Genomic DNA, 13,789 nt, shown 5'->3' with positions numbered 1-13,789 from the left:
TGTCTAACTTTATAAAATAATTTTTGGTAGTTTGATTGGTATGGCACTGACTAAATAAATTGTTAGAGTTTTCATTTTTATTACATTAGCTCAGCCTACCACTGAGCAACTGATATTTTTCCAATTATTTAGATCTGACTTCATTTGTGTGAAAAGTATTTTGTAATTATGTTCATATAGTTTCTGGGTTTGTCTTGGCTGTAGACTCCCAAATATTTTATATTGACTACAGTTACTTTAAATTGAATTTCTCCATCTCTTGCTGCTGGGCTTTGTTAGTAATATATAGAAATGCCAATGATTTATATGAGTTTAACAAATACTCTTTACACAAAGGAATACTGGAGAAATATTAATTGTTCATGGGTAGTTCAAGGTCATATAAAACAAAGGACAATATAGCCTAACTTAATTTACTTTTTCAATGGCCTATCAACCAAACTACCAAATGACTGCTTTATAGAGGAAAAAATAGTAACAAAATTAATCTGGAAGAACCAAAGATCAAGTAATCCCAAGGGAAATAATAAAAAAAGAAAGGTGTGGTAGTAGGAGTCCGATAGCATCAGATCTCCAATTATATTACAAGGCAATAGTCATTAAAATGATTGGGTTCTGCTCAAGAAATAAAAAGGTCAATGTAACAGATTAGTATAGAAGTAAATGAGCACAGTAGTCTAGTTTTCAATAAATTAAAGATGCAGCTACTACAGGAAATACTTCCTTAAAAAAAAAAACTATTGCAAAGACTAGGAATCAGTCAGACAGAAAGCAGGTATCAGCAAACACCTCAACTTATACCAAGATAAGTTCCAAATGTGTATGTGACATGATAAGTAAATTAGAGGAATAAGAAAAAAATTACCAGTCACATTTATGAATAGGTTAGAGCTCATTAACAAGCAACAGAAAGAGATCACAGAAGGTAAAATAGATAAAATAAAATTTGATTACATAATATTAAAAGATTTTGCATAAAGAAAATCAATGCAGCTGAAATTAGAAGAGATGCAGGGGGAAAATTTGCAACAAGGTTTTTTGATAAATGTCTCATGTCTAAGATATATATGGAACTGGTCCAAATGTAAAAGAATGAGAGCCATTTATCAATTAACAAATGATCAAAAATATGAAGAAATCCAAGCTATTAATATTTTTAAAAAAATTCTCAAACTCCCTAACAATTAGATAAATTCAAATTAAAACAGCTCTGAGCATTTACCTTACACCCCTCAGATTAGATTAGTTAACAAAAAAAGGAAACAACAAATGCTAGAGAGGCTATAGGAAAACAGTTACATTAAAGCACTGTTGGTGGAGTTGTAAACTGGTTCAGCCATTCTGAAAAGCATTGTTGAACTATGCTTAAAAAGTTATTAAACTGTGCATGCCTTCTGACCCAGAAATACTATTACTAGATATATGATGCAGAAATATCAAATAGAGATGAAAAAGATCCATACGTACAAAAGTATTTATAGCATCTCTGTTTGTGGTGGTAAAGAACTGGAAATGGAATGGATGCCGACTAATTGCGGAAAGGATGAACAAATCATCTTATATATACCTGACAGAATGCGATTGTGATATAAGGGGATTGTGATGAAGAGAATGGTTTCAGACAAACCTGGGAAGACTCGTATGAACTGATGCAAAATGAAGTGAGCACAATAGGAACTGTTTATACAATAACAACATAGTAAAGACAAATAATTTTGAAAAACAGGAAATCTGATCAATGTAAGTGAGGTGCAACCACAGCTGCAGAGGACTTCTGATGAAAAATGATGCCTGCTTTTAGATATGGAAGTCACGGACTCAGAATGCAGATTCAGACTTTTTTTTTTGGACATGACTAATTTGAGAATTTTTGTTGTGAAGGTTAACATGTCTTTAATAATTTTGGGTTTTTTTTCTCAGTGGGCGTGGGAAGTAGGATAGAGGTGTGTGTGTGTGTGTGTGTGTGTGTGTGTATGAGAGAGAGAGAAATTTTCATTGATTTAAAAATCAATTAAAAATAAAAAATGCAAAAAATAGTGCTTAAATGCTTCATTCACTTCTTCATAAGTTACTTTGTGCCCAAGGTAATCATTTAATAAACATTTATTGAGCACCTGCCATCTACCAGGCACTGGGGATTTAACAAAAAGAGAGATAAAAGGCAGTCCCTGACCTCAAGGAGCTAATAAGGAAACCACAAAGTAGTATATAAAAATAAGAGTTATATAGGATGACTAGGAAATAATTAACAGAGGGAAGGCACCAGAATTAAGAGGTATTGGTAAAGGCTTCTTGTAGAAGATGGAATTTTAGTTGAGACGTAAGAGGAAGTCAAAGAAGTTGGTAGGTGGCATTGATGATGAAAACCATTTCAGGTTTGGGGAGCAGTCAAAGAAAATCCCCCAAATTGAGCGAGGCATCTTGTTCATACAACAGAAAGGAGGCAAAGGTCACTGGATTAAAGAGTATGTGTGGGAGAGTAAGAGGTAAAAAGACTGGAAAGGTAGGAGGGGGTTTTTAACTTTAAGTAGAGAATGTTGTGTCTTGGAAGTGACAGGAAACCACTGGAGTTTACTGAGGAAGGATGACATGGTCGAACCTGTACTTTATGCAAAAATAGAGGATAAACTGGAGTGGGGATAGACTTGAGGCAGGCAGACCCACCAGCAGGGCTATTTCAATAGTCTAGGCTTGAGGTGATGAGGGCCTGCAGCAGAGAAGCAGAGGAGGCATACTTGAGAGATGTTGCAAAGGTGAAATTGACAGACCTTGGCAATAGATTGGATGTGGGAGGTGAGAGATGTCGGAAATCTAGAATAACTCCAGTAACAAGTCTGATGGACTGGGAGGGTGGTGATTCCCTCTTACAGCAACAGAGTGAAAGTATGAGTGTGTGACGGGGGGAAGAGTTTAGGGGGAAAGATAATAAGTTCAGCATTAGATATGCTGAGTATAAGATGTCTACTAGACATCCTATTGGAGATGTCTGAAAGACGATTGGAGGTGAAAGATTCAAGGTCAGAAGAGAGTTTGGAGTAGGATAGTTAAATCTGAGGATCATCAATGTAGAGGTGGTGATTAAATTGATGGGAGCTGATAAGATCACTAAGTGAAGTAGGAAGGAGAGAGAATAGAAGAGGGACCAAGACAACAGAACCCTGAGCAAGACCTAAGGCTAGAGGGCATGATGTGGATGAGGATCCAGCAAAGGAGACTGAGAAAGAGGTCAGATCTATAAAGAGGAGTGCCAGGAGAAAGTGGTGTCCTGAAAACCCAGGGAAGAAAAATATCCTGGAAGAGAGAGTGATCAAGTGTCAAAGGTTGTAGAGAGGTAGAAAACGAGAATTGAGAAAAGGTCTTTGGATTTTGCAATTAAGACATCATTGGTAACTTGGAGAGAATAGTTTCAATGGAATGTTGAGGTCAGAAGCTGGAGTGTGGAGGGGTTAAGAAAAGAGTGAGAGGATAGAAACTGAAGGCACCTCTTGTAGATAGTCTTTCCAAAGAATTTAGTCACAAAGGCCAGAAAAGATACTGGATGATAGTTAGAGAGAATCGAAGGATCAAGTGAGGGTTCTTTTTTTCAGGATGGTGGAGACAAGGGCATGGTTGTAGGCAGCAGGGAATGAGTCAGTAGACAGAGACAGGTAAATAAGTGACAGAGTGGGGATGATGGGAGCAATCTGTTGAAGGAGATGGGAAGGAATGGGATCACTTCAACAAGTTAGAAGAGTTAGCTTTGGTAAGTAGTAAAGCCACATTATCTGAAACAAGGCTGAAGGAAGAGATAGTGACAGAAGATGTGAGAGGAGGATAGGAGGAAAGAGGGAGCTCATGAAAAGAATGGTCTCATTTTTTTCTTTGCAATATGAGACAAGGTTCTCTGCTAAGAGGGTGGTGATGGCAGAAACCATGGGAGGTTTGAAGAGGGATGAAAACGGTTTGGAAAATATGCTGTGGAGAGTGATAACGGAGGTGTAGTAGATCACCTAGAAACAGTGAGGGTTCAGTTGAAGTTGAGTAACATAAATTTGTAGAGGACCCAGTCAGAACATTTATATGATTTTCTCCACCTTTGTTTAGGGTTAGGGTTAACCCTAACTCTAAATGTGCACATGTGTGAGAATGAAGGTGATGAATGATGGGAGTGATGCAAAGCTGGGGCTTGGCAGGGTGGAATGAGCAACATGGTAAGGAGGTTAAGAATTTAAGACCAAAGGACAGAGTCAAGATGAAGAGAGAAGGAAGTGGCTGGTGCAGGAGAGATGGCCTGGCAGAGAATTGAGGGGTCACGTGATGGGGGCATTAACTTCACTCCTTTTGGACAAGGCATATAATATCTTCAGGAGTTATGTTAAAAATGAACATCCCATATCCACTACTACATTAAGTTATGATCAAATAATGACCCCTCAGGAGGGATTAGTGAATGGTCACCTAGGAAAACAAGAACGGTCCCTCAGGGAATACCTCTTCTCAGCTTGACAATTCAAATCCTAAACAGCCAGAAGAGTCAGTCTAAGCCCACTCCTTCCAGAAGCCTTCCCTGACTATTTCAGCTCACACTGATTTCCCATTTGTCTGAATTCTTACAGCACTTATAGTCTGTATCATATCTTTTAAGAATTAAATTCTCTATTATCATCTTGTTCACTGTTGTTTTACATATTACTTTCATCTCCCTAATACAGATCATGCTTTCCATTTCTACTGAATTGTACACAGTGCTGAACATGTGACAGATGCTTAATAAACTGATTGAATGAGGGAATAGGAAATAGTATAGCCAAGTTTTAAGTTAAGAGAGACAGAGAGACAAAGAGACACACACAGAGACAGAGTAAGAGAGAGACAGAAAGACAGAGAGAGAGACACAGAGAGACAAAGAGAGACACACACAGAGAGACAGAGGGACAGACAGAGAGACAGATAAAGAGAGACAGAGAGAGACAAAGAGAGACACACATACAGAGAGATAAAGAGACAAAGAGACAGAGACAAAGAGAGACAGAGACAGACAGAGAGATAGAGAGACAAAGAGAGACACACACAGAGAGACAGAGGGACAGACAGACAGACAAAGAGAAAAAGAGACAGAGACAAAGAAAGACAGAAAGACAGAGAGAGAGAAAGAGGGAGAGGAAGAGAGAGAGAGAGAGAGTGTCAGACTCTGCCTTGGGGACAGAAGAAATGAGAAATACTAGGTAGCACGAGGATGAGAGCGTTAGTTACCTAAACATCCTTTGCCCTTAAAGAGATTATAGATGGAGAGTACAATGACATCATTCCTCTAGGTTGTGCAGGAGGTAATTGTTGTTTTGGTCAGAACTGAGTATGCCATGGAGCCAAACAATCTGAAAAGGCCAAATAGACGCACTAGGCTACAGGGAGGACGCATACACTGGTTAATCACTAAGTTTATTTAAGAACTTTAGGAAGGATAATGTTTATTATCATGTTCAGATTGGCTCAAGGGGATATGGGAGGGAGGTCTTAGAAAGAATGAGAGAGCAAGAGAGTGAGTTCATAGTGAGAAAATTTCATTGAATATAAATGTAACTGTAGGGAGTGACAGAATGGGCTGGGGAACACTACAGCAAGCTTGGGCACAAAGCTTTTTTTGGAGACATGATATTCAGGGCCAAGGCAGCAACCAGTAGAAAAAAAGCAGTCATGAGACTGTTGTGCGGGTTTTGTCTTGTACAACGTATTGGAATTATGTACTTTTTGAGCTAGTCTTAGCTCTGTTTTTGAGAAGAGTATTACAGAATATGGACAGGGAAAGACCAGGACCAAGTAAATGACCAAAGACATGTGAGTCTGTGTCTGTATCCATCTCTGTGTTTGTGTGTGTGTACATGTGTGTCACAGTGGCATTTTTGATGGTAAGTCAGTGTTACTGTGGCAGCTAAGTGGATAGAATGCCAGGCTTGGAGTCAGGAGGACTTGATTTCAAATTCAGCCTCAAACATGTACTGGTTGTGTGACCCTGGGCAAGTCACTTAACTCTGTTTGCTTCAGTTTCTTACCTGTAAAATGACCTGGGGAAAGAAATGGCAGACCACTGCAGTATCTTTGCCAAGAAAACCCCAAATGAGGTCATGGAGAGTCAGATCATGGAGAGTCAGACACAACTGAAAAACAGCTGAATGCCAATAGTATGGAAGCGGTTCCCCACTCCTTGCCACTCTGAGTAGATTGATGGGGATGATGGAACAGCTCCAACCACTACAAAAGCTCATCACAAAGCTCTTAGCTTAGCAATAAAATCATCAAGTAAGGTCTGGGCAATGTTCATCACTAAATCTTTAGGATAAATGGAAACACAGGAGAATGAGTGATGTTGAGCAGGACATATCTTCCACACCCCCTATCAGAACCAAAAAAGAAGGGATCTCTATGACTCCTGGCCTCATCCAAGGTGATAGTGGCATTTGTTCCCTTTGGAACCAGTCTATTCCTAAATGGGCACAGGCAAAAGAAAAGGTGGAAGAGGGACAAGTGGTAGTTCTGATAGATATGGATCAAGGGGTAGATGCAGACTCATCTTGAGGAAGAAAGGACAGGTACAATGTTTGGTTCCAATGGAGTCTCCTCTCCATTGTAGCTCTAAGGTATAACACTCAACTTCATGGTATCCTAGAGACCAACATTATAAACATGCTCCCTCTAAGGTGCACTCATCCTATTCTTCCAGTGCCCATTTCAGGCCATTCATTCTGCAGTCATATGGGGGTTTTTCTGGGGTGGGGAGATAGGGGTTACCATTTATAGGGTCACCTGGATGCTGCTGGTCCAGGCACTTATTCTATCCCTTGAGTCCAGACACAGGAGCACCACTCTTCTTTGAGACTAAGAAAGGAAATAGGGAGAATTATATCCCTAATCTGACCAGATAGATTTAATGAAATGTCCATGACATATTTAATGATTTAATGAAATATCTATGCCCTACTGCAGGGAAGACTATTCCTTAGCTTGATGGCTGGCACATACTAAATGCTTAATAAATGCCTGTTGACTTGCTGACTTGTTGAGGACCCCCTGAGAATTTTGGTGATAATAACAAGTTTGATGGTAAAGGGCTAGAAGAAAGCAGAGTATTATAGAAGACCATGGTTTTTTAAGCTGCCACTGTTTTTTAAGAGAAGACAAGGGAATTGTGGGAACTGAGTGAACCCTACTGTCTGATCTGTGACTATATTCTAGATCTAGCTCAGTTCCCTTTCTATGTAATTATTTGTCTAGTCCAATTTCTGTCTTGTGAGAAAACTTTAATCAGTTATGGGAATTATGAGAAAACTCCATTGCATTGTTTGAACCTAACCCTGCATACCTGGGAAGCTGGATCATCTCTTCCTGTTGCTTAGAGTAACAGACCCTGAGTCAGGAGGACCTGAGTTCAAATTCAGCCTCAGACACTTACAAGCAGTGTGACTCTGGGCAAGTCACTTAATAGAAAGAGAGAGAGAGAGAGAGGAGAGAGAAACTCTTACCTAACTAGGGACCCAGGTTATACTGTCCAGAAACCCAATGGATCCAAAGATCAATGCAAGGAATTTTCTCACAATTATATATCTCAAGTAGCCCATGTGTCTTATCTGAAAACTGATCTCATATTGGTCAATCAGTTACTGTTTCCTTGTCTTTTTTATTGAATATAGACACTTGGGGGAATGGGACACTTTTTTTTTTCTGATTTCAGGAAATTGCACCTGTTCACTTTCTCCCTCCTAACTTGGAAAGCCCCTAAAGTTTTCTCCAATTAGAAACCAGATTACCTAATCTTGTATCTTGATTTATATTCTGTTAATTGTTTTCTTTTAATACATAAAAATCTGTCTTTCTGTCTCTCTATTCAGGGTCTAGCGCAAACCTGAGGAGGCCTGGTTCCAATTTGGTATTCAATTGGCATGCACCACTTAATAAATGAATATGCTTGGAAACTCAAACCCTTGTTTCCTCAGTTACTTAAGTATTTCCTCTCTTGGCAGGAGGCAAGTCCAAGGTCCAGAATTACAGCTTGACAGTGTGAGAAGGTTGGTATCCAAAGGACAAGATAAGTAGCACGGTCAAGTTTCAGGTAAACATAAGAACCAAGTATTCAAACGGGATTAAGTTCATCCAAAAATGATAAGTCCCAGTTTTTCTCAGTTGTCACAATAATTCTGCAAGGTGTAGTGGATAGAGTATTGGACCTAGAGTTGGGAAGACTCAAATTCTGCCTCAGACATTTATTAGCTATGCATCCCTGGGAAAGTTATTTAAACTCTCTGAGGCTCAGTTTCCCCATATATAAAATGGAGGCTTTGGACTTAATGACTTTTCTGTGATCATATGATCTCTTCAATCTTCTGCCCAAATTTCAGTTGTTGACAGCTCCCCACTGCTTCTATCTAGTCCAGGAATGGGGAACCTGCATCCTCGAGGCCACATGTGGCCCTCTAGGTCCTCAAGTGTGGCCCTTTGACTAAATCCAAACTTCACAGAATAAATCCCCTTAGAAAAATGATTTCTTCCGTAAAACTTGGACTCAGTCAAAAGGCTGCACCCAAGGACTTAGAAGACCACATGAGGCCTCAAGGTTGCAAGTTCTCCACCCAGGTGAGTTCACTTAGCAGCAGACAAACTTGAACTCTGGGGAGACAAGCAAATTAGAATTCTGTGGGGTCTAAGATCTTGTTCAAATCAGAGCCAAAGATAGTGGCAGATGGCTTCTTGCATGTACCATGGATGTGTTAAGACAAATAAAACATTCAGCTTGGTCAAAACCCTGGTGAAAAGTTCTAGCATCCATCTGATCAATGATGCCCTGGCACACCTTCTGAATGAGCATTTAGAGACATATTTAGAAGTAACTTTTATCTTTTCACATTGGGAGCCATATCATGTTATAAGTACAAAAGATGTTGCTTCTTTACCTCATCTTATGGTAAAGCTACCCCAAAAAGCCACCCATCAGACCCTGTTGTTATTTCTGGGATTTATCTTAAACCCAGATAGGGTGATGGACCCACTTGGGGGAGGGCAATTCAAAGTTTGATCATTACCAGGTATCATGGCTCTGAAGCGATATCTCCAGGCTCTTTGTATGGAATCGAGCCCTTCTCCTGATTCCTCCTTCCTCTCTCAAGGAGGAGGGAGGCACTTACCAGTGCAAAGATGAGAAGGGGATGCTTCCTAGGTCTGAAAAGATGATCTGGAGTAACTGTCGTGTCAGTGTCAGGTCCTAGTGACCCAAGAAAACTAAGACTTCTGTAGCAGCACCAGCAGAAACAAAGATCAGATGAAAAAGTGAGAGGAAGGTCTGGCGTCAGAGGCTATTTGCTTGATCGTAATAGGTCATTCCCATTAATTGACACACCTTAGAATTGAGCCAATTGAACCAGAACAAGGAACTCTTTCAATTGAGTCAGGTACAGGTCATCCCAGGAGAGCAGTTGCCCTTCCTCAAAAAGTCTAGTGCTCTGCCCTTCAGGGACTGGGGAAGGGAGGGGTGAGAAAGATGGTCTAGGGAAAGAGGTGCCTTTGCCTCATAGTCTCTCTTCCCTTAAGATGCAGCTCAGGCACTGCTTTCTGAATGAAGCCTGTCCTCATCATTACAGCCGCAAGTGCCCTACTTCCGAACTAGTTTGCATTTAACTGATTTGTATTGATTTCTACCATATTTATGTTGTTATGTTTTGTATATATTTAAATACGTGAATATATCTTATATACTAGTCTCATTAGATTGTCAGCTGTTGGGGGAATGGGGCTTGTTTCTTTCTTGTACCACTTTTTTCAGATCCTAGCAGGCTAACACATAATAAGTGCTTAATAAGAACTTGTTGACTGACTGACGGTGATGTGTCCTTGGGGCAGTTGTGCTGGACTATAGCTGCTTTGGCAGAAGACTTTAAGGTGAGATACGTGATAGGTCCAGGAGGGAAGCACATGCCCTCTTCTTTCCTACTCTCTGAAAGGAAGTCTGGAAGTCCCAATGCATGTGTACTTGCTGGAGGGAAAAAACTAATTAACTTATACTAGCTATAGATATACTTGGTGTGAACAAAAAGAAACTAAATTGTAAAAAACCCTCAAAACTAGGAGTTTCTAGCAGTAAAGGCAGTCTTGGAGGTCTGGTGGCTATATCTTGAAAGGGCCACAGTAGAGCATAAGAATTTATTCAAAGGATGTTCACATGCTGTGAGCACCTAGCACCCTGTTCTTCCTGTTTTCTTTCAGTGTGCTGCATTTTCCCAGGAATGGAGCACACAGTTTTGGATACCCTTTCCAATTTTTATTTAGAGTCAGAAGAGATCTAGGAAGGGAGAAAGTAAAAGCTAATGCTGGCATCAGAAAGACATGCAGCTATGGTGGGGAAATGTGGTAAGACTCAGTCATTTCAACTACAAGGGTATGCTGTAATATTCCCATGGGAAAATATGGACTGAGGCTTTGGCCAGATTGGGTGCCAGACTGTGGCCAGAATGGGTGTGTTATATCCAGAATTAGATATGACACTGTGACTGATAGATACCAGGATGCCAAGAGAACTTGGCAAAACCCAGAAAGACATCAGCCACTATACCTCCACAGTCCCAGTGTGCATGTGGGCAGAGATTTTGTAATGGGATAAGCCACCATAACTGACTGTGGCAGTTGATTATTTTTCCCCCAGGATTTTTAACCTTCTTCCCAGAGATGCCTTGGCATTTTCTTTCTTTCTTTTTTCTTTTTTCCATTTTCTTAAGGAAGCAATTTACCCCACTGAGTCTCTAGAGGGGAAAGTTTCAAACTTTGGATCACAGGTTACTGCCAAGTTTTGGAAAAACTCCAAAGAAGTTGGGTGTGCAGTTCTTATTCACAAGCACCTATTATCCCACAGGCAATGAAAACAAGCAACAGACAAAGCAATTCATTCAAGGATTTTGGTGGACTGTGTTTTACATTTACCAATAAATTGGGCTAGGGAATTAACCAAAGTATCTCAGCCAAAAATTGCCATTCATTCTTCTCTGGGAAGTCACTGTTTCTGATCCTGTATCTTGGGTGGATAGGGCATAAGCAGGAAATGCCCACCATGAGTGGTGAAACATTTACCATCTGGCAGACAATCAAACCAGCCTGTTTTTAGTCATGGGAATGGAATAACTGTTGGGGAGGTAAAGGGTGAATTGAACCACATGACCGTTTTGAGCTACAAGACTAGGTAGGTTTAGTTGGAATAGATTCTTTTATGCAGGTATTCTGTTTTTGTCTCAGGGGACTGATATTCAGGACCATCTACAATACAACTTATAACCTGGATGCCGGGAGGTGAGGATGGGGAGCAGGGAGATTGGAAAGATGGATCTAGTGTTTTATCTTTCCTACATTAGGGTATTATGCTTACTGATGTTTTTCACAATAGCAAAAAACCAGCCAAACAAAAAACCCTAACTCCTCTCTGAGTGTGTTCATAAGAGTATAAGGTATGGGAGATTCTCTTCTGAAAAAAAGGAATGGAGCAGTGTTTAGACCTAAGAGACCAGAAAGAATACGAGAGGATTTCAGCAGTTACCAAAAATACTCCCCGTGTTTTCCTTAGAGTTGGGTGAAAGGAGACAGAAAGAGTAAGGCTCCTAAGAGCAGGGAATATTGTTAGCACAAGGCAAGCCTCATTGCTAACCTACATTTGGTAAGAAAGAAAGCAGGTGGAGTCACTGGTTCAGGAAGTGGTAACATTAGGCAGCTTTTGAGGTGAGGAGCAAGGAAATGTTGCTGGAGTTTGCCTTACACCAGCAGCAGAATTCTCAAATACAGATTGAGTGTGAGATGAGAGTGATTAGAAGCAGGGCTGGGGCCACTGTCAAAGTGAGAACAGGGCTGCAAAAGACCAGGGGCCCCTAGCACCTTCCCTTTGGTTTCTGTGCTCTGCTAGGAGGTTTCCCCACAGGGAATACCACCAGCAGGGCATCTTTTCTGCTTGTTCCTCTGAGCTCATCTTAATTGTCTACATAAGAGCTGGTGAATTTCCTGGAAGCACGTGGAGCACCAATATGGAACTGGACGATGATGATGTGGTGCCTTTGATTCAGCTGTTGATGTTTGTCTTTTTGGTAACATGGTGAAACTGGACCTTTTCTCAGAATGTTTTTAAATATATACATAATACACAGGAGTATAAGAGAACCAGTTCTGTTGAAATATAGTTATTAAATTAAAAAAAAATAAGATCATGGACTCCAGGTTAAAAACCTTTGACTTAGAGTATGTCCATGACAGGTCAACACTGCATCCAACTTAGAAGAGCTACCTTAAACCAGCCAAGGAGTCCTAAGCAAGTAAAATAAATGAGCGCTGCTCGTAGGTAACAAAGTATGACAGTCTACTCAGTATTTCCAGTTTACTCAACCATTTTAAAAATGAGAATGCTAACTCCATGGGCTTCTTCCCTAAAAATAAGATAATCAGTCTAAGTAACCTACCAACTACCACTCCCTGAGAAACCTGCTACACCATTCCTTTCTCTGTCCCACCAAAACTGATCTCTTCCTACTGATTTCTTGTCACAACTGCACTCACCCCCCGCACTGTTTCACAGAACAGAAACATTTAAGGTATGGACCATTCTGGATTCTGGGTACAGAAGGAAAATTTCTGGATGTGAGCTGGAAAGACTATAGACCCAAGACTGGCCATGGGAGCCAACTGTTTATCTCCGTGTCCTGAACTGGCATGGATCTTTTCCTGGTAGTGTCCCAGGAAGCCAAGATTTTTCATGGCATGGTAGAAGCCATGTGTGGGAGGAATGGTACCAAGGACCTCCAGTACTCCACCAGTCAACCACTAAGAAAAAAAGATTCTGCAGAAACAGATAGGATTATGATGTGGGGATCTAGGGAGCTTCTTCTGTTCCTGTCCTCAACTAATTTTGGACCTTATGCTTTTCTATTCCAGATTGTATATTAACTAAATAACTTTAATTTACTTTCATCAGTTTTATACTTGGGAAGCAAACATCTAGCCTGCTTGTCATTATTTCCATATCACTATTATACCCCCTTTTTCTTGGCAACAATTGGCAGGACCTTTGGATCTGCCCGCTTCCAATGCATTCCATATGTTACTGACCCCTCACTCCCCTACATCCAATCACACAAGAAGTTCTGTCACTTCTTCCTCCAAAATGTCTCAAAAGTTTTTCCATTCCTTTCCCACTCCCTTTTTACTACCCTACTCATTCCTGAACCACTGCAATCATTTCTTAAATTTGTCTCCCTGCCTCCATCCTCGCCCCTTTCAATACAATCTACATACTGCTTCCACATTAATTTTCCTAAACCACAATACTCATGTCATGCCTTTATTCAAACTTCTAGCACCTACAGACTAACTCTTTTTTCCTGGCATTTAAGGTCCTCCATGGTTTGGTCCCAATGTAATTAATATTCAACCTAATTTCAATATTATTCAGAATCACAGAATCTTAGAGTTGAAAGGAACCTTGGAGAACACTGAACTCCATCTGGTACCAACTGTACAAGAATCCTTAGTTTTCCTTAAGGATCAGTTCAAATCTCTCCTTCTGCAAGCTATTTTTGTACTCCTGCATCCCCAGTGCTAGTGCCTTCCTCCTGAGATTACTGCTTATTTCATCTTTTCACCTCTCCTCCTCTCCCTTCCTCTCTTTTCCTTTCCCCTCTCCTCTTATCTTCTCTCTCCTTCTCTCTATGTCTTTCTCTTTCTCTATCTCTCTCATAAATGGGAATAATATATATTTACTGCATATAGCAAATATATATACATATATATACATATTTTT

At 40.3% G+C, this 13,789-nt stretch overlaps 1 long non-coding RNA gene across 1 annotated transcript in view; it reads left to right on the top strand.

Moving 5' to 3' along the window:
* LOC140507261 (uncharacterized) overlaps positions 1-13,789 on the top strand; it is a 69,603-nt gene that overhangs the window by 40,414 nt on the left and 15,400 nt on the right. The window contains exon 2 of the long non-coding RNA XR_011968270.1: positions 7,995-8,039. This is a non-coding gene — a long non-coding RNA (uncharacterized lncRNA). The remainder of the gene's footprint in view (positions 1-7,994; positions 8,040-13,789) is intronic.

Source organism: Notamacropus eugenii, chromosome 5 (assembly GCF_028372415.1).
Source record: "Notamacropus eugenii isolate mMacEug1 chromosome 5, mMacEug1.pri_v2, whole genome shotgun sequence".
NCBI classification, from domain to species: Eukaryota; Metazoa; Chordata; class Mammalia; order Diprotodontia; family Macropodidae; genus Notamacropus; species Notamacropus eugenii.
The sequence above is the reverse complement of the archived record's forward strand: the minus strand, read 5'-3'. Positions and strand labels throughout refer to the sequence as shown.